At 42.6% G+C, this 17,767-nt stretch overlaps 1 protein-coding gene across 1 annotated transcript in view; it reads right to left on the bottom strand.

The window, feature by feature from the left end:
• LOC308309504 (uncharacterized protein) overlaps nt 1-17,528 on the bottom strand; it is a 53,116-nt gene extending 35,588 nt beyond the window's left edge. Inside the window, exons 1-2 of the mRNA XM_080755381.1 lie at nt 17,502-17,528; nt 1,879-1,992 (exon numbers count right to left, since the gene is read on the bottom strand). The gene's annotated coding sequence lies outside the window, so the exon portion shown is untranslated. The remainder of the gene's footprint in view (nt 1-1,878; nt 1,993-17,501) is intronic.
• Nucleotides 17,529-17,767: the final 239 nt, after the last annotated feature.

Raw genomic sequence — 17,767 nt, 5'->3', positions numbered from 1 at the left:
CTTAATTATGTAGGTACATTTTGACACTTTTTGTAGACATTCAGGATTGTTGTTTTACGTTAACAAAATGTACAAATGTGTTTTCATATGACTTGATCTGATATCATTTTGCATTCACACTATGTTAATAGGACCCTGATCGCGTACAAATTGAACCAAATGGAGTTAAATTGAACACTCTGGATTTTGTAGTGCGTTCATAAAAAATATTATCCAGCATCCATCTGCCAAACGCAACCTTCAATTAAATAACGAGGGGTGTGCGGTCATGACAGGTTTTTGTCTGTTTTGTTTGATGCAGACAGGTTGAGGTGTTACACTCACTAATGGCTGGTGTCAGAATCTGTCCATTCACTGTGTAAACGTGTTCATTTAACTCTCGAGTTATTTTTAGTGTACTGACCCCACATGATTTATATTTTATACAGTGCACACACAGGCCCAAAATGTTTAAAAAATGTGCGTTGTAAGGCAGTGGTGGACAAAGTATATACTCAAGTAAGTACTGAAGTATTCAAAAGTAAAATATTACAAAGTACATCTTAAAAAATTGACAGAAATTGTGAAAATAGCAATATCTACAAGCTACACACAACAAAAGGAAATGCTCCAAATTTAATGTACAGTAACTCAAGTAAAAGTATTTGATTTACTGTCCACTGCACTGGTTGTGAGCTTATAGACTGATCCTAAAGGCATCCTCCAGACATCCCAAAGGCCCACCTATAAGCCTGGTCTCACCCTCAAGGCCCACCTATAGGCCTGGTCTCACCCTCAAGGCCCACCTATAGGCCTGGTCTCACCCTCAAGGCCCACCTATAAGCCTGGTCTCACCCTCAAGGCCCACCTATAGGCCTGGTCTCACCCTCAAGGCCCACCTATAGGCCTGGTCTCACCCTCAAGGCCCACCTATAGGCCTGGTCTCACCCTCAAGGCCCACCTATAAGCCTGGTCTCACCCTCAAGGCCCACCTATAGGCCTGGTCTCACCCTCAAGGCCCACCTATAAGCCTGGTCTCACCCTCAAGGCCCACCTATAGGCCCGGTCTCACCTGTGTGCCTCAGGCCACTGTTTGCGAACCACTTCATTAAACTGAATGAGGGACAGACTGAATAGGACACAGGTACAGTAGAGAAGGAAAGATGAAGAACTACAGACAAGTGAAGACAGATATGGAATTAAAAGGAAATGACAGCATGTCTGGGTATTTTGTCCTGACTTGGTCGGATGAAGAGAACTAATCCTTTCCACACTGAGTGACTCATAGGCTCGACTAAATCACATTCATCGTTGCTCTCGATAGCAGAGGGTTCTCAAACATTTCCATGTCAAGGACCTCCCAGATTTAATGATTTATATGTACAGTGTTTAGATGTTGTGCCATGGACACACCCCATGAGAGAAGATTTGAAGATGTTTCCGATAGCCGATACTTGGGTTTGAGTGTTTAAACTGATCCTCATTTTGCTCTTGTCTGTCTGTCTGTCTGTCTGTCTGTCTGTCTGTCTGTCTGTCTGTCTGTGGGCATTGAATAATAGCTGCTGTTGACTAATCCACACGTGAACCCACATGAACAGACACATCATCAACAGACCTGCAGCCTCCGACTGAGGCTCCATTTCAGTTCAAAGCTACAGTAGTTGATGAGTATTTTCAATCGGGGCACGGTGGCACACAGCTAGAAGGTCCTGGGTTCAATTCCCGCTGGGGACGCTGTGAGTGCGAGTGGGGGCGTGTTCCCCCAGCACTGCCCCAACATGCAGTAATCCTGGTCTCTAAACTACCTCCCCCTGGCCAGCCAGGGCACCTGATGGAGGGGAAAGGAACTGGTACAAAAGAAAGGTGTCATGCTCTGTCTGTCTCAGGTAGGTACAGTACCTGCCAGTCTTCAGTGGCGGAGTTTTGCAGGACGTGAACTTTGTCCTCTAGCAGCTGCCGTAGTTTGTCCAGCAGAGGCGGAAACACCTCTTTGTCTGTGCTAATCCTCAGCGTCTGGAAGAAGAACGAGAGACAATTCAACTGATTGGACTCTTAAAAACCAGGTGGATCTCACAGGATCTACAATGTGGATCTCTGACTTGGCTTCAATGTACAGCACAGATATGTGACATTCCAACGTTTCAGAGACCACTTCAGTGAAACGTTAGTGAATTGTCCAAGCATTGTCACGGACAAAGGAGGGGACTAGCCAAGTGTGGAATGGTGCCAGGCCCAGGAGGTGCGAATTGGCCTCTTTTCTCTATACTAGGAGGCAAATCAGGCACAACAAAGAGGGGGGAAAAAAGACAAAAGAAAAGATCAGGGAAAGTGAAGAGAAATGTGAAGAGGTGGTCAGTAATGTCTGTATATCTCAGACTTATGTGACCAGACACCAGACATAATATATCCATGAGGTTGAGGATTCAGCGCAATCAAAACACCATTGACTTGTACTTTAAAATATAAGTTAGGGAGAAACATACGTTTACATTGCCAAAGCAAGTGTCACACACACACACACACACACACACACACACACACACCCACACACACACACACACACACACACACACACAATCACTATCACTATCACTATCATTATCATGGCTTAAAAAATATCGCATGTAGCACGTCTTGATGCTATAAGGTGCAGCTTCTGTGTCAATATCTCGTCGTTACAAAGACCAACTTTATTTTACTGTGACGCATTTTAGAATGAGACTAAATCTCCCCATCCCAACATGTACTCATTAAGCCATTTCGATTCTGCAAATGTCTTCTAAATCCTGACAGTTTTCTGAAAAAACTTACGTTTCTATGTCAGTGGTTCTTAAACAGTTTTCATGTCAAGGAATTATATGCGTGTGGCCCGGCGACCCCCATCTCAAAATATGTTGTTCCAGGGACGCCCCCAGAAGCAAAGATATGAGTTAAAAATGTTTGTTCTGAACGAATATATACAAAAAATAGCTAAAGTATAACAACATGAATTTTAGCTCACCAGCATTTAGACAGTTGAAAATATTAAACGTAGCTCACGTTAACAACACTATTAACCACTGAGCGTATAATGTGCTGTCAGTATAACTTGCTAATTGCTAAATCTAGGTATGAAGTGCATGTTGTGATACTCACTGCAGGCCTCAGAAAGGACAGAGAACCATTCATGATGAGAGACGCACTGAAACTGAGCCAGATGAGACCCCCGGGGGAGGCTCAGTGTGTGTGTGTGTGTGTGTGTGTGTGTGTGTGTGTGTGTGTGTGTGTGTGTGGAAGGGAAGGGGGGGGGGGGGGGGTCTGTGCTTTTGTGTACATGGTGATGACCCTAGCTACAACCTTTCCACTAACCACAAAGAAAGAGAGACAGTGATTTCTTCTCTGTCTCTCTCTCTGTGTGTGTGTGTGTGTGTGTGTGTGTGTGTGTGTGTGTGTGTGTGTGTGTGTGTGTGTGTGTGCGTGCATGCGTGCGTGCATGCGTGCGTGCATGCGTGCGTGCGAGAGACAGAGAGAGAGAGATAGAGAGACAGAGAGAGGGGGTGATAGTTAATATCCTGCCATGGTTTGTCTGCCTGATTGATCAGTTTACTTAGGAGTGTGTGTGTGTGTGTGTGTGTGTGTGTGTGTGTGTGTGTGTGTGTGTGTGTGTGTGTGTGTGTGTGTGTGCGAGCGAGCGAGCAAGAGAGAGAAATAGGGGGGGGGGGGGGGTGAACTAAACTAAAATTTAAACCTGCAGTCTGTAAGTTTTATACCATAATGTGCGAGACCCCCCCATGGTTTGGATAGGGCTAGTCTCTGTTGACTCTGTCCCGTCAACTTCAGAGTCAAAGGAAAAGAGGGCTTTGTTTTGCCGATGGGTACCCAGATTGGGATAGGGCAGATATTGCACTGGTGAGCTCCAGGCAGTACTACTTGTCAACCAGTAGGTGTCCTACCTGACTCCAGGGTCTAAATGTAGAGAGACATGTGTATTTACATCAAACTGTTTCATGTCAAGGACCCCCACATTTACACTCATTAGCCTGCGGACCCACATTGGAAAATATACGCCAAGGACCCCCATAAGAGAACATTTTTACGGATCTCTCATTTCAAGGACCCCACCAGGTTTGACCTGAATTAGGCTACAGTCCTCCATTTAATGGCATTTTTATCTCTGGGAAAAAATAAAATGATTACAGACCCATAAGGGTCCATTTGGTATTTTGGTTGATTGGTTCCTAATTATCATTTACCTGGGGACCCCCTGGAACTCTCTCAAGGACTCCTATAGGGATCCCCAGACCCTACATTGGGAACCACTGATTTACATACTCCACCATACTGTACAAATTGGTTAATGTTTCTTTATCATGTTATCAGTCTTGTATTATTGCTTTGCGAATGGACTACGGTCTATATGTTGTCATGTCTCTCGGGAAGCACTTTGGGTCAACTGCTGTTGATCTTAAAACGTGCTATATAAATAAAGTGACTTGACCTCAAACACTTTATTGCCTTTTGAATTTTACAGATTCTCATTTTAGCTTTTTACAAGCAATGTTTTTTAAACGACGCAGTAAAGTGCTCGGTGTAAGACAAACTGTGCATCCACTTTGTACACCCTGAGTGTACAAATGGACCTGTGAGGGTCCATTTGGTTCAATTTGAAACACTCTCTCAGAGTAAATTTCTCGCTGATGATTTAGAAGTGTATCTGGGGGCAGCACCCAGGGCCTGTGTAGGGTGTCCCACCCAGCCCAGGGTGTGTTTGGGTGGATTCGAGACGTCAGTCTTGGTTCAAGGTTTGATGACTGTGGCTCGAGGCCAAGTGTGACACACCTTGATAAGCAGCCAGGTATGAGGGTGGTTCTCTCTCTCTCTCTCTCTCTCTCTCTCTCTCTCTCTCTCTGATCAGTTCAAAAGGCTTTAAAACTGTTACAGTTTTGTCAAAGCGCCGTTAACGTTGACAAGGTAAGACACGTTTTTGCGATTAAAAATCCAGATAAGACAATACAGAAAGACACACGCAATCCCCCTCCCACACACACACACACACAAACAAACACAGGAATATTGTGCGTGCGCACACGCACGCACGCACAAACGTCAAATTTATTCACTTGGTTCTCTCTCTCTTCACGTTGACTTTCACGTCTCTCTTGTTCTACGGCACATGTCACAACGGAGCAGGAGGGAACGAGGACGTGATTGAGAAGAACACAGTCTTCCAGATGTATAGCTGATGATCCTCCACATGAGATGAACATCATCTTGCACATGTGGAGGTGCAGCAATCCAGTCAAAGCTCTAACAACAGGACACCGTTTGCCCTGTACTCTTTCGCCAGATTTATATTTTATACTTACTTACACCTGTGTCGAACGCTAAACATTGCTCTCAAGAATGTTTTTGAAAACATCCGAAGCGAGATATAGAGTCTATATCTCGCTCCTGCATTGTCTATATTATAGACAATGCATTGTCTATAATATAGACAATGCAGGAACCCAATATTGATTCGATTTTATCAACACTTCCACGTTGTTTTCCGAGGTGACACGCTGCACTGGACGCACGTGGCATAATTTAATGATCTATGGACTACTTTCATTACCGTGAGCAATAACATCCTTCGTTTTGTTGCGAATACTTGGCCAATGTATTCATTTAGGTCAACGTATTAAATTCTTTATTAAGTAGCCATGCAATAAGCGGGATAATCACCGGGGAGCAGGTTATTATGGAGAATGTAATGAATAAGTAGAAGACCACTGTGGGTCTAATCACCCTGTCAGAGTTTATTTCTCCCTAGCTTAAGTCAACTGTCTCCTCATTTTCACATTGACAGATGGCGAGCCTTCTCAGATGACACGTGATGTCTATTTCTCACCTAACCAAGGGCTCTGTCAACTTGCCACACAGCAAATTCCTTAGTGATAATTTCACTACTTGGGGAAAAATATAAATAAACAGTGTTTATTGACAAATTTACATTTACAATATTGTACTGTGATAATCAGAGTTGATCTTGAATTAACAGTTTCAGCTTCACCCTGCAGTTTGCTGCTGAGATGATAAGCAGTGCTCGGGTGGTAACAGTTAAGTGTCGGTGTCGTTTGGTGGCCCAACACTTGGTGCTGCACCCATCCGACCACAGCCCAAATAAGATGGGTGAGCCGTGAACACTCCAGGTTTAGTAGGCAATGATCCAGAAAGGGTTGAGAGCCACTGCACTACGTTCTCATGTGTTAACAGGTAGGCCTAGGGCATGAAAGGAAGCAGTGCAGTCTACAGGGACAGTGTATGGTCTGCTGTAATGTACTAACTGTATATGCCTCAGGCTAGATCCTCGGTTCTCTGTGTTATGTCAAATATGTGTATGTGTGTTGCATGCAACGCCGCTGGGCCGCAAGACAAATGTCAGCGCGAGCCGACAATAAAGTAGTACTATATCATATATCATATAGTACCGTCCTGTATCCTAGATATTTATCTCAGCCGTGCAGGCCGAAGGCAGGGCCAGAGATAATGTTTTTGCCCCAGTCAGTGTCTGTCTGTCTGTGTGTATTTTACTTAGGTTACTTTAGGAATACCAGGCCGAACAGTTCGGTCGGCTGTACGCCCGGGGCGAGTTGGTAAAGGGGTATTCGCACTATAGAGCCACCCCAGAGCCCATGAAAACGACCCATCTTTATTTCCCATTTCACCGCAAACTGGTATTGTAGCATTATAGCATACAGTATTGTAGTTGCACAACAAATTAGTTTAGTCCTTTTAAAACGTTTAACCGTTTATTCTGCTTATCTGCAGCCTTGGTGCAAGTGCAGACTTTTGATACAAATTTAAAGTAATTGAAGCAACTACTGGTTTATATATTTTTGCAGTTATTTTTTTGCTTGGGTTATTTCTTCCTCAGCATGTCGTGCTGTGGGACGTCTAAGATTACATGTTATTTAGGTCCAGTTGTAACTGTTGATATGCTAATGTGACAGCCATATGCATCTCTGAGATAATCAAATCATTATGTGACAATACAGGACTTGTGATAATGATTAGCTTGCTTATTGTAAGCCTATATATAAAGTACAGTACAGTAAGTTATGCATGTCTGCCTGCGGTGGTGTAATGACACTTAGACTGAAATAGAGACTGAAGCAATCAACGGCTGTCACTCCATCAAGTGCATGTTCATCACAATGATGTTATATTCTGACCACACTTACAGCACCGCTCAATTGTGATTTGTTTTAACAGTTTTTACTCGTGGCTCTGTGATATTATTATGTCTTGTGGCTAAATGGAAAATACTTGCAAGTACAGGAGAAAGAATTGTACTGTAGGTTTGGGGGTGTTACTGTTTTGTAGACATGCAATGTTGACAATGACCAAAACCAGAAGATGAATGTCTTCCTTTGCTTTACCTGCATGCAAGGCTACTGTAGTGGCAGGATTTACACTGCTTCACATGTACACACACACACACACACACACACACACACACACACACACACACACACGCTCGCAGCGGAACGCACACACTATATGCTGCATAGTACGCAATAGGCCTTTATACACTGCATAAAATACCCCATGCGGAGAAAGTGTCAAGAAAGCAGAACGACAGATGCAGACTCTTTCAGTCTCATTAAATGAGTCAAATGTTGTGGCAACATCAACAGAATGTGAACATCAACAACATCTTCTCTACCCAACAGCATCGTACCACCTCTACTCGCTGGACAACCAGTATGGCTGGCCATAGTCTTGGAGGAGGGCCATTTCTCCCAGATGCTAAATTGGAGCCTGGAGGTGCTACATATTAATGCAAAACAGCACTCATTTAAAACACCCTGAGCGCACAGGACGGAGTTCTCCGCCCTATTAGTAACGCCCAGCGCTCAAGACGGAGATTGATCAAAAGGACGGAGATTATTGATATCAAAACCGATCGCATTGCTCCACAGGCTGGGAGTGTCTGTTGCGCAACATTCGATGTTGAGCTTGGGCTGGGGTCATTTATACTGTATATCACTGGCTCTCAACGTCGAGTCCAAAAGGGGGTCCAAGTTAGTGGCCCCATACAGGGCTGTACCTCTGAGTGTACAAATGGATGGAGACAAACGGACCCTTACAGTAGTACACTCTCAGAGTTTACCTGAGAAATTCCTCTCCATTCCATTTGTACACTCTCAGATTTACAGACCATGGTGGGCCCTGGAGTCTGATGGCAGGGCCTTACAATTACACTGGAAGCACATCAGGGGAGGACCTTGCAGCTAGTCACTGCGACACCGTCACACAACTTAGTATAGACTGGGGTTAGTGGGCTGATTGGCATCACTGATCACTGTCTCCCTCACAGCTTTCCTACAGTCTGTCTCTCCTACACTGTCTCCCTCACAGCTTTCCTACAGTCTGTCTCTCCTACACTGTCTCCCTCACAGCTTTCCTACAGTCTGTCTCTCCTACACTGTCTCCCTCACAGCTTTCCTACAGTCTGTCTCTCCTACACTGTCTCCCTCTCAGCATTCCTACCATCTATCTCAATGAAGACAACATGGCTAGGTAAACTTCTACAGTAGGGGCATACTGTACAGTATGTCAGGGAGAAGGGTGAGTTTCTGTCAAGCATCATTTGCAAGATAAGATATGTGAAAGATATCTACATCTCATTCTCTCCCTATCTCTCTCTCTCTCTGCTTCTTTCTGTTAGTTTGTAAAGATATCTACATCTCATTCTCTCCCTATCTCTCTCTCTGCTTCTGTTAGTTTGTATTCCAGCTATGCAGCAGCCCTCCATTCCCTCTGATAGTGACATATGGTAAATATTACACAAACCATCAATGACCTCGCCACTTCAGGGCCAGTCCACACAATATAAATAAACTGTCCACGCACGCACGCACGCACGCACGCACAGGAAAGAGAAGAACGCAGGTATGTGGTGAGTGTGTGTAATGTGGTTTAAGCAGGTTTGTACAGTAGGTACAGTATGTATCATGTTACCATTCCAATCCAATTAGTGTATACTAATGTAGACATATGTATGTCTGTGTGTGCCTAATGGGAGTGTGCATAGTATGTACATTAGTGAATGAGTGTATGTGTGTGCGTGTAACTGTGTGTGTGTGTGTGTGTGTGTGTGTGTGTGTGTGTGTGTGTGTGTGTGTGTGTGTGTGTGTGTGTGTGTGTGTGTGTGTGTGTGTACTGTGCAACTTTAGCTTTCTAGTAGTAAGACCAACTCCCTCATTCTTGACATACCAGCCTCTCTCCTCTTTCCCACGACTATAACTGATGACCTAGACCTGCAGTAGGTCTAGTGTAGATGCTCTCAGTCAGGGCTGCCTGACTGTTGATTATACTGATTAGTACACACAACAATTTACGTATACTGCAATATACCAATAATACTATTTACAAGATAAATATCGTTAAAGCATTTCAACTTGTTGTCTGATAACCCACCCATATTCATACACTACAGTAAGGTCTTCAAGGTGTGTGTGTGTGTGTGTGTGTGTGTGTGTGTGTGTGTGTGTGTGTGTGTGTGTGTGAGCCAAGTATTGGATCATATTCAGCAATGTTCTGATTCATAGCATAACTTAGTACTAAGGTAATCAAGGTATCGGGGAGTGGAGGATGAGGTACACAAGCGTGTGCAGTGTGCACACGCGCACACACACACACACACACACACACACACACACACACACACACAAGCGCGCACTCGCACACTTTTAATTGGGGATGATTCTGTAGTGTAGGCTGCAAAGATGACATCACCTCAAAACTTGTCGTTATAAATATTGCATAAAACACAAATCATTGCTCCTGTCTTCCTCTTCCCATGGTAATAAATTGTAATAAAACATCAACGCCACAGATACGTTAGTATGGAAACAAAAACAAACATCAAAGTGCTACAGTAGCATAGTTGCTATAGGTTAGCATTCATATTTAGACCACTGTTTCACAAACCAATTTGTATGGGTCACGACATTTATTTTTATGTAAAAGAATGGAAATGTAAAATAATAATAATAATAAAACAAACTAATAATAATAATAATAGCTGATCTAGAAGCTGGCAGATGCTTGTAGATCTGCTATTGTCACCAGTTTGATCAGTGCACTGCTCCAAACAATTGACGAAAAAATACTAACCATAGTTTTGTAACTAACTTTATTCGGGCGGAGCATACTCTACCAGGCTACCAGTGGTACTTTTTGTGATTGATTGAACACTTTATTAGCAGTTTGCAGAATATTATAATTACACAACAATGCTAAAAGGATATCACAAAAAGTCCTAAGGGATTGTGGTCCTCTGTATTCAATTCATCAAGGTACTCAATAGGCGGACTACGGTCCACATGCTGGCCGCGGCACAACTATCTCCCGGCTATTATAGCAAAGTATACCTTTCATAATATATAGATTATCTGCAAGGTGATAATTATTAAGTAAAACAACAGTTCTGTTCTATCCACTGTGCTGTCTATGCTTGAGACTGTTTCTCTGTGTGACGAGCCGACAGGGTGCCGATTGGGGCTATATACCATGAAGATTACATTATATACCATCCAATCAAATGGAAATGGAAGTGTTTTATGTTGTCTTAATTGAGAGGATCCTTAAAATAGGTCAGTCATAGTAGCTGTTGGCCTTAGAAAATCTATCAGGGGACCACAAGGGCAGGTAAATGTAACTTTCCTGTTGATGAATTGAATACATACAGTAGGACCACAATGGAAACGAGTCCCCAGGACGTTTTTGTGTTTTCCTTTTAGCTTTAATGTCTTACTTACTTTTTCCGGTGATCCCATTGGACGTGTGTCTGACTGTACCCTGTACTGATTAGACTACATTTCTATTTGACTGTACCCTGTACTGATTAGACTACATTTCTATTTGACTGTACCCTGTACTGATTAGACTACATTTCTATTTGACTGTACCCTGTACTGATTAGACTACATTTCTATTTGACTGTACCCTGTACTGATTAGACTACATTTCTATTTGACTGTACCCTGTACTGATTAGACTACATTTCTATTTGACTGTACCCTGTACTGATTAGGCTACATTTCTATTTGACTGTACCCTGTACTGATTAGGCTACATTTCTATTTGACTGTACCCTGTACTGATTAGGCTACATTTCTATTTGACTGTACCCTGTACTGATTAGACTACATTTCTATTTGACTGTACCCTGTACTGATTAGACTACATTTCTATTTGACTGTACCCTGTACTGATTAGACTACATTTCTATTTGACTGTACCCTGTACTGATTAGGCTACATTTCTATTTGACTGTACCCTGTACTGATTAGACTACATTTCTATTTGACTGTACCCTGTACTGATTAGGCTACATTTCTATTTGACTGTACCCTGTACTGATTAGACTACATTTCTATTTGACTGTACCCTGGCCTGATTAGACTACATTTCTATTTGACTGTACCCTGTACTGATTAGACTACATTTCTATTTGACTGTACCCTGTACTGATTAGACTACATTTCTATTTCACTGTACCCTGTACTGATTAGACTACATTTCTATTTGACTGTACCCTGTACTGATTAGGCTACATTTCTATTTCACTGTACCCTGTACTGATTAGACTACATTTCTATTTGACTGTACCCTGGCCTGATTAGGCTACATTTCTATTTGACTGTACCCTGTACTGATTAGGCTACATTTCTATTTGACTGTACCCTGTACTGATTACATTTCTGACAATAAAGTATTTAATCAATCAATCAATCAAAATATTAACAATGGAAATGTGATTTAGAGTTACAAAGTTATGTACTGTAAAATATTGTGATATAATAACAATGACCTAAGACCACAGTCAGCACAACAATAGCACACAATAACATTTATATATCCATTTTTAACTTCATTGTATACAAATGGAACCAAATGGACTCTTAGGAGTGTACACAGCACTGAGGATTTGTCTGTGCCTCATGATTATCTCATATGACCGCGTCGTGTATTACTGCTTAGATAAACATATCCAACTACAGATGTAAAAACAACAAGGCCACACCCTGGTCTAAGACAATGAATCCTCTCTCTCTCCCTCCCTCTCTCTCTCTCTCTCTCTCTCTCTCTGTCTCTCTCTCTCTCTCTCTCTCTCTGTCTCTCTCTCTCTCTCTCTAGATAATTGAGTGATAGGAGAGAGAGATAGATAGAGAGAGAGAGAGAGAGATATTATCATTACCATGCATCAAAAGATGAACATACACAAGAGTCTCTACACTCAACTAGTCCTGATTCCCGACAGACAGACTTCACTGTACAGTGAGTCAACAAATCCCACTCAACCAAATGATCAAATCAACAAAAACAAGATGATGACACCTATTGGATCCAAACATCAACAACCCAAAGTAAACGCCAATGCGTATCTGGATCTTACAGTAGACTGTGGCAAAATATTAGATCACGGCGGGTCTGTGATTGACAGCAAAATGAGAAAAAGCATAACAATGTACAGGCTCAGCGAGCACCCATTTAGACCTGGAACACCTACTGTATGTATGCGGTCATACCTTTCAAGCCAGGAACGCCTCGTTTTCCAGAAAACTTAGAAATCGGCCTCAGGTCTGACATTCTGAATGCTTAACCCATTACACTGTACCTTTCGAGCTGGGAGTGCCTCTGTGTCATCATTTTTGTTGTTGCTAAATATCGCTGTTGTCGGGCAGAATCTCTGTATCCTAACTTTTTTTGTTTTTCCGAAAATGGACGCACTACTTGATCATACTATAGTGCCACACGAAAGCATCAAAAGAAACAGATCCATCCACAAGCTCCAAACCGACGCATTTTGAGCTTGTAGATCTGCTACTATCCTCAAAAGTAACAGTTTTGGACATAATGAGGTTCGAAATGGTTTTAATGGGTTAACAGAAGACCGACACGGTCAATCCTGGCTGTCCAGATAGAGGACAGGCTGTGATGGGAACCACTTTCTTGACCTCAAACAACATACAGGTACCAGCCCAAAGTCTCACTCACACGCCGACCCGGCCTTGAACCACGTCCCTGAACGTAAACGTCCTCATGACCTCCGAACGCCTGCTTGACGTCAGAGGTCACCATATACACCGTGCACACGTTCATGCACGCACCCACACACGTTTGACTCTGTCCATGAATGTTCACAGTTTGCCGCAAAATGCAGTAGCAGCCTGCCACAAAATAAGGGACAATGGGTGACTATAGTCCTACCATACATACATCATGTATATGTCTGTCTGTCTGTCTGACTATAGTCTATACATACATCATGTATATGTCAGTCTGTCTGATTGGAGGTTTTTGTTATCTTGTTAGTATTTTCGTTATTACATGTATTTTTAATCATAATGCTTTTAAAGCTTTGGAAGAATGAGAATGATTGTCATGCAATAAAAATGAATTTTAAAACGTGAGATGAGTGAAGGAGGGATAGAAAGCGAGTGAGTGAGAAGGAGGGAAAGTGTTAGAAAGAGGAGAGAGAGAGAGAGAGAGAGAGAGAGAGAGAGAGAGAGAACAGGCAGTTTTTGTAGTTAGTCTGGTTGGTTGACTCACTAAACCAGAGTCAAGGGAAAGAATTCACCTCATTAAAAACATTACAGAAAGGGGTGTTGTGGGGGGCGGGGGGGTAGGTCAAGAAGCAGATGAAAGCCATAGGGCTGCCACGATCATGAAATGTTACTTGACAATTAATTGTCATCGAAACAATTACGATTTAGCCAATTTTGTTATTGACATTGAACATTGGAACATAAATATTTCTTTTTTCCCTTTAGGCTTTGTAAAAAAAAGAAAAATAAATACAGGGTCAATATGACCTACAACATAAGTAGCATGGTACGATATCACACAAAAAAATAGAAAAAGAAAGAAAGAAAGAAAGAAAGAAAGAAAGAAAGAAAGAAAGAAAGAAAGAAGGCTATATTTAATCAAAGTCTGTTTTAAAATTATAGTGGAAATAGTAGATGTAAAACTAGCTCAACATGCTGCATGTACAGTAGATCTGCCATTACCACAGTTTTAGAAAATGTTTGAAAATGAAAGAACATTTCAACATGGAAACGATTATCCGGCTTATCTCAAATAATTGCAATTATGTAACTTGTGACAGGCCTAACAGTGAGTTATGAATGTTATAAACTGATACAATGGGCCACTGTTGTACAGGACCAGGTGAGGTTGAGAGATGATTGTCTTTTGCCCCCAAAACAAGAGAACCTTTTCTAAAAGGTCCCCTGCAGTCTGCAGTGTGCTGCTCCTTAAAGCCATAACCACACCAAAGGGTCAAGACCAGAACAGAGAGTATTAAAAGGATAGAGACTGAACCGGAGTGATAACTCCATGGGTCCGCCTGCAGTCCCACCTCTTACCACTTGGTCAAGACGGTTTTAGCGTTGTCCCTGCGGTGTGATATGTCTTAGTTAGCCTCGTAAACCCAGACGTTTTTATTTCCAGGGAGGAAAAAAAAGTCTGGGGCCTACTCCACTTCAATACGGCATACAGTAGCGCAAACGTCGATCAATCTCTGCACCTTTGTTAAATTGACACACACACACACACACACACACACACACACACACACACACACACACACACACACACACACACACACACACACACACACACACACACACACACACACACACACACACACACACACACACACACACACACACACACACACACACACACACACACACACACACACACACACACTACTCTCTCTCTCTCTCTGTCGCTCTAATTAATTAGTCTCATGTCGCGCAGCTGTGTCTAGGTTCTCCCGGCGGATCCTGCCGGGAGCTGCCTATGCCATAGAAAGCATTGGTGGACCCCAGGCAGGGTCGAGACGGTTTTAGCGTTAACTCCTAAGTTGCAACCGTTTGGACCCAAGGAGTTGCCCTTTGGTGTGGTTAGGGCTTAAGACTGATGTATACAGTACGTTGTATACACTAGTGTAAATATCCGATCTACAAGCTCACATATATATTCACTATGATATGCTTTACACTCAACTGGACATTATGGCCTGAGTCTGGCAGTAAAGGAAGGAAAGGAGGAAAGGCCATGGGGTCGAGTGAAATATGTAAAAAGGCTAAAGAAATTAATAATAATAATCATAGGCCACCAGAGGAAAGCACAAGCATCCTGTACAAACAGTACAAACAGTGTCCAACCATGCACGCACGCACGTACACACACACACACACACACACACACACACACACACACACACACACACACACACACACACACACACACAGAGAGAGAGAGAGTCAGAAATAGTCAATAATCTGGGGTTACTGCATTCCAGTGAAAATCTTTACACATGCACGTCTTGCATGACCGACTGTTTAGTTTGTTAGCTGTCAACTTACAAGAAACTAAAATATCATTAGAGTATTGTTTGCATTGTGTACAGTACAGTACAGACAGACAGACAGACAGACAGACAGACAGACAGACAGACAGACAGACAGACAGACAGACAGACAGACAGACAGACAGACAGACAGACAGACAGACAGACAGACAGACGGTGGTCACATTATTATTCAGTTTAGTTAACGTTTACATTTTACAGCTGATTATTATCAGTCATATAGCCGCATAGTTTATGTAACTTTGCCCTGTGTGTGATTGCAAAACAAAACAATAAATACATATATAATACATATATACGTTACGTTTGTTTTGCTAGCCCCAAAACGTCCCTGGTCTACCAATAAACAGAGAAAACACAGAGAAAATATGGTGAGATGTCTTTCTGCAGGTAAACACCTGCACACGACTCCAGTGGCTGAAGACTGCTGGGATAGAGGGAAATGGGTTAAAAACATATTGTTTTGTTATGAAAACAAAAGGCAAAGTTACATAGTATTCCTTTAAGCGCCAGGGTTTGGTTAGGAAAGAGGGTAAAAGGTGAAGTGGGTGGGACTCCGAGTGGTCACGGTTCAATCACCGTGATATTATCTGGTAAAAATCAGGGTGGGAGAAGTCAATAAGTTACAGTAACATTCTTTCCAACCACGACCACCAGTTGAAGCTCCTGAAGTCTCTCTCTCACACACACACACACACACACACACACACACACACACACACACACACACACACACACACACACACACACACACACACACACACACACTGACCAGTACACACTTGTACTGGTCAGCTCCCAGTGACCAACAGTAGCAGACTGTGGTTGTACTGGTCATCTCCCACTGACCAACAGTAGCAGACTGTGGTTGTACTGGTCAGCTCCCAGTGACCAACAGTAGCAGACTGTGGTTGTACTGGTCATCTCCCAGTGACCAACAGTAGTACTGGTCAGCTCCCAGTGACCAACAGTAGCAGACCGTCATTGTACTGGTCAGTGGAGATCAATGGATATTATTATTTATTGTTATTATCATAATCATTTATATTATTATTTATATTAGGCCTACTTAAGATATGGTGAAAGGCCCAATCTCTTTGTAAATAAACACGTGTTGTTCATGTGGCTGGTCTTATCAGAGCAGAGTACAGGTGGTCATGAAACCGGACTGATCTTTGACAGCACTTTGACAGACAGCTGATATGATGTACTTTTCAGCTCAGTGGATCGCTGCATTGATGTGTTGTTTGCATGTGTGCAGTTTGCCAAAGGGAGGTGGAAATGTAATAAGATCCATAACAATGCTTCTTTCTATCAGATGAATCTTTTACGAACTAAAACCATGGTTGTTAATAACGCAACATCAATTTAACTAGTAACTAGTAGGACAATGTATGATGTGTAAAGATAAAATAAAGGGTTGACTGTGGTATACTTTCACTGACAAGAAAATACTACAACAGTTATAGGCTATGCCTCTGATGAAACTTAATTGTAGTATTGCCTACTGGAGACATCAGTCCACACTGTATCATCTCCATGTTATATCAATTTGTAAACCATGTTATACCATGTAGGCTAGTTTTACTATAATAATAAGTCAAAAAAAAATATTTACTTCTTCCACTGACCTGCAGAGAAACTGTGCTCTTGTAAATTACGTTTAATTAACCCAAATTGCCAATGCTTCTAATCTGCACCTTGGCTCAAGTAATTTCAGTCAGCTGTGGGCCTAAACGTGACCTTAGACTGAGTATTTGTAATACACTTCACTTAAGTAGACAATATCAGTCCACCACCTAGGCGGCACAGCTATCCAGACGAGTGAGTGAACAGAACACCACTGACTGTTTATCTGTCCCGACTGCCCGACGAATATACGGTAGTCCAAAGTTATAAATGACATTACCGTAGTAGGGCTACTGTCGAAATTAAACGATAAGGCCACCACCAGTACATCTATTCAATATCCTACAACATGAACCAGTAAATATCTGTAGCCCATTTCGGAACCCTGTACAACAATACAAAGGGCATTCAGTGTTGTTGGGGTTTAATAAATATCTCAACCAAGCACACAAACCAGTATTTATAAAGCCTCGCGTCTTACCAGTAAGTATAAAGTTCTTTCTTCGATCGGCGTGGGTTCAGGGTTTGTGTTGAGGAGGGTGGAACCGCGGTCAGTTCGTTAGTTGCACCTGTGGACGCCGTCACTGTGTCACTCTCCGTCTCTCTACTGTACACTGCACTGACTGTACGTCCTTAGTGTACCTGTCTACCTGTCTCTGGCTGGCATTAGCTGTCAGCTGTGTGGAGACTGGCAATAAGTGGGCGGGGCGCACCGTGCATGGGTGGGGTCGGTTGGTTGGGTGGGAC

Source organism: Protomyctophum bolini (assembly GCF_963924005.1).
Source record: "Protomyctophum bolini genome assembly, chromosome: 22".
NCBI classification, from domain to species: domain Eukaryota; kingdom Metazoa; phylum Chordata; class Actinopteri; order Myctophiformes; family Myctophidae; genus Protomyctophum; species Protomyctophum bolini.
This window is presented reverse-complemented; position numbering and strand designations above follow the sequence as displayed.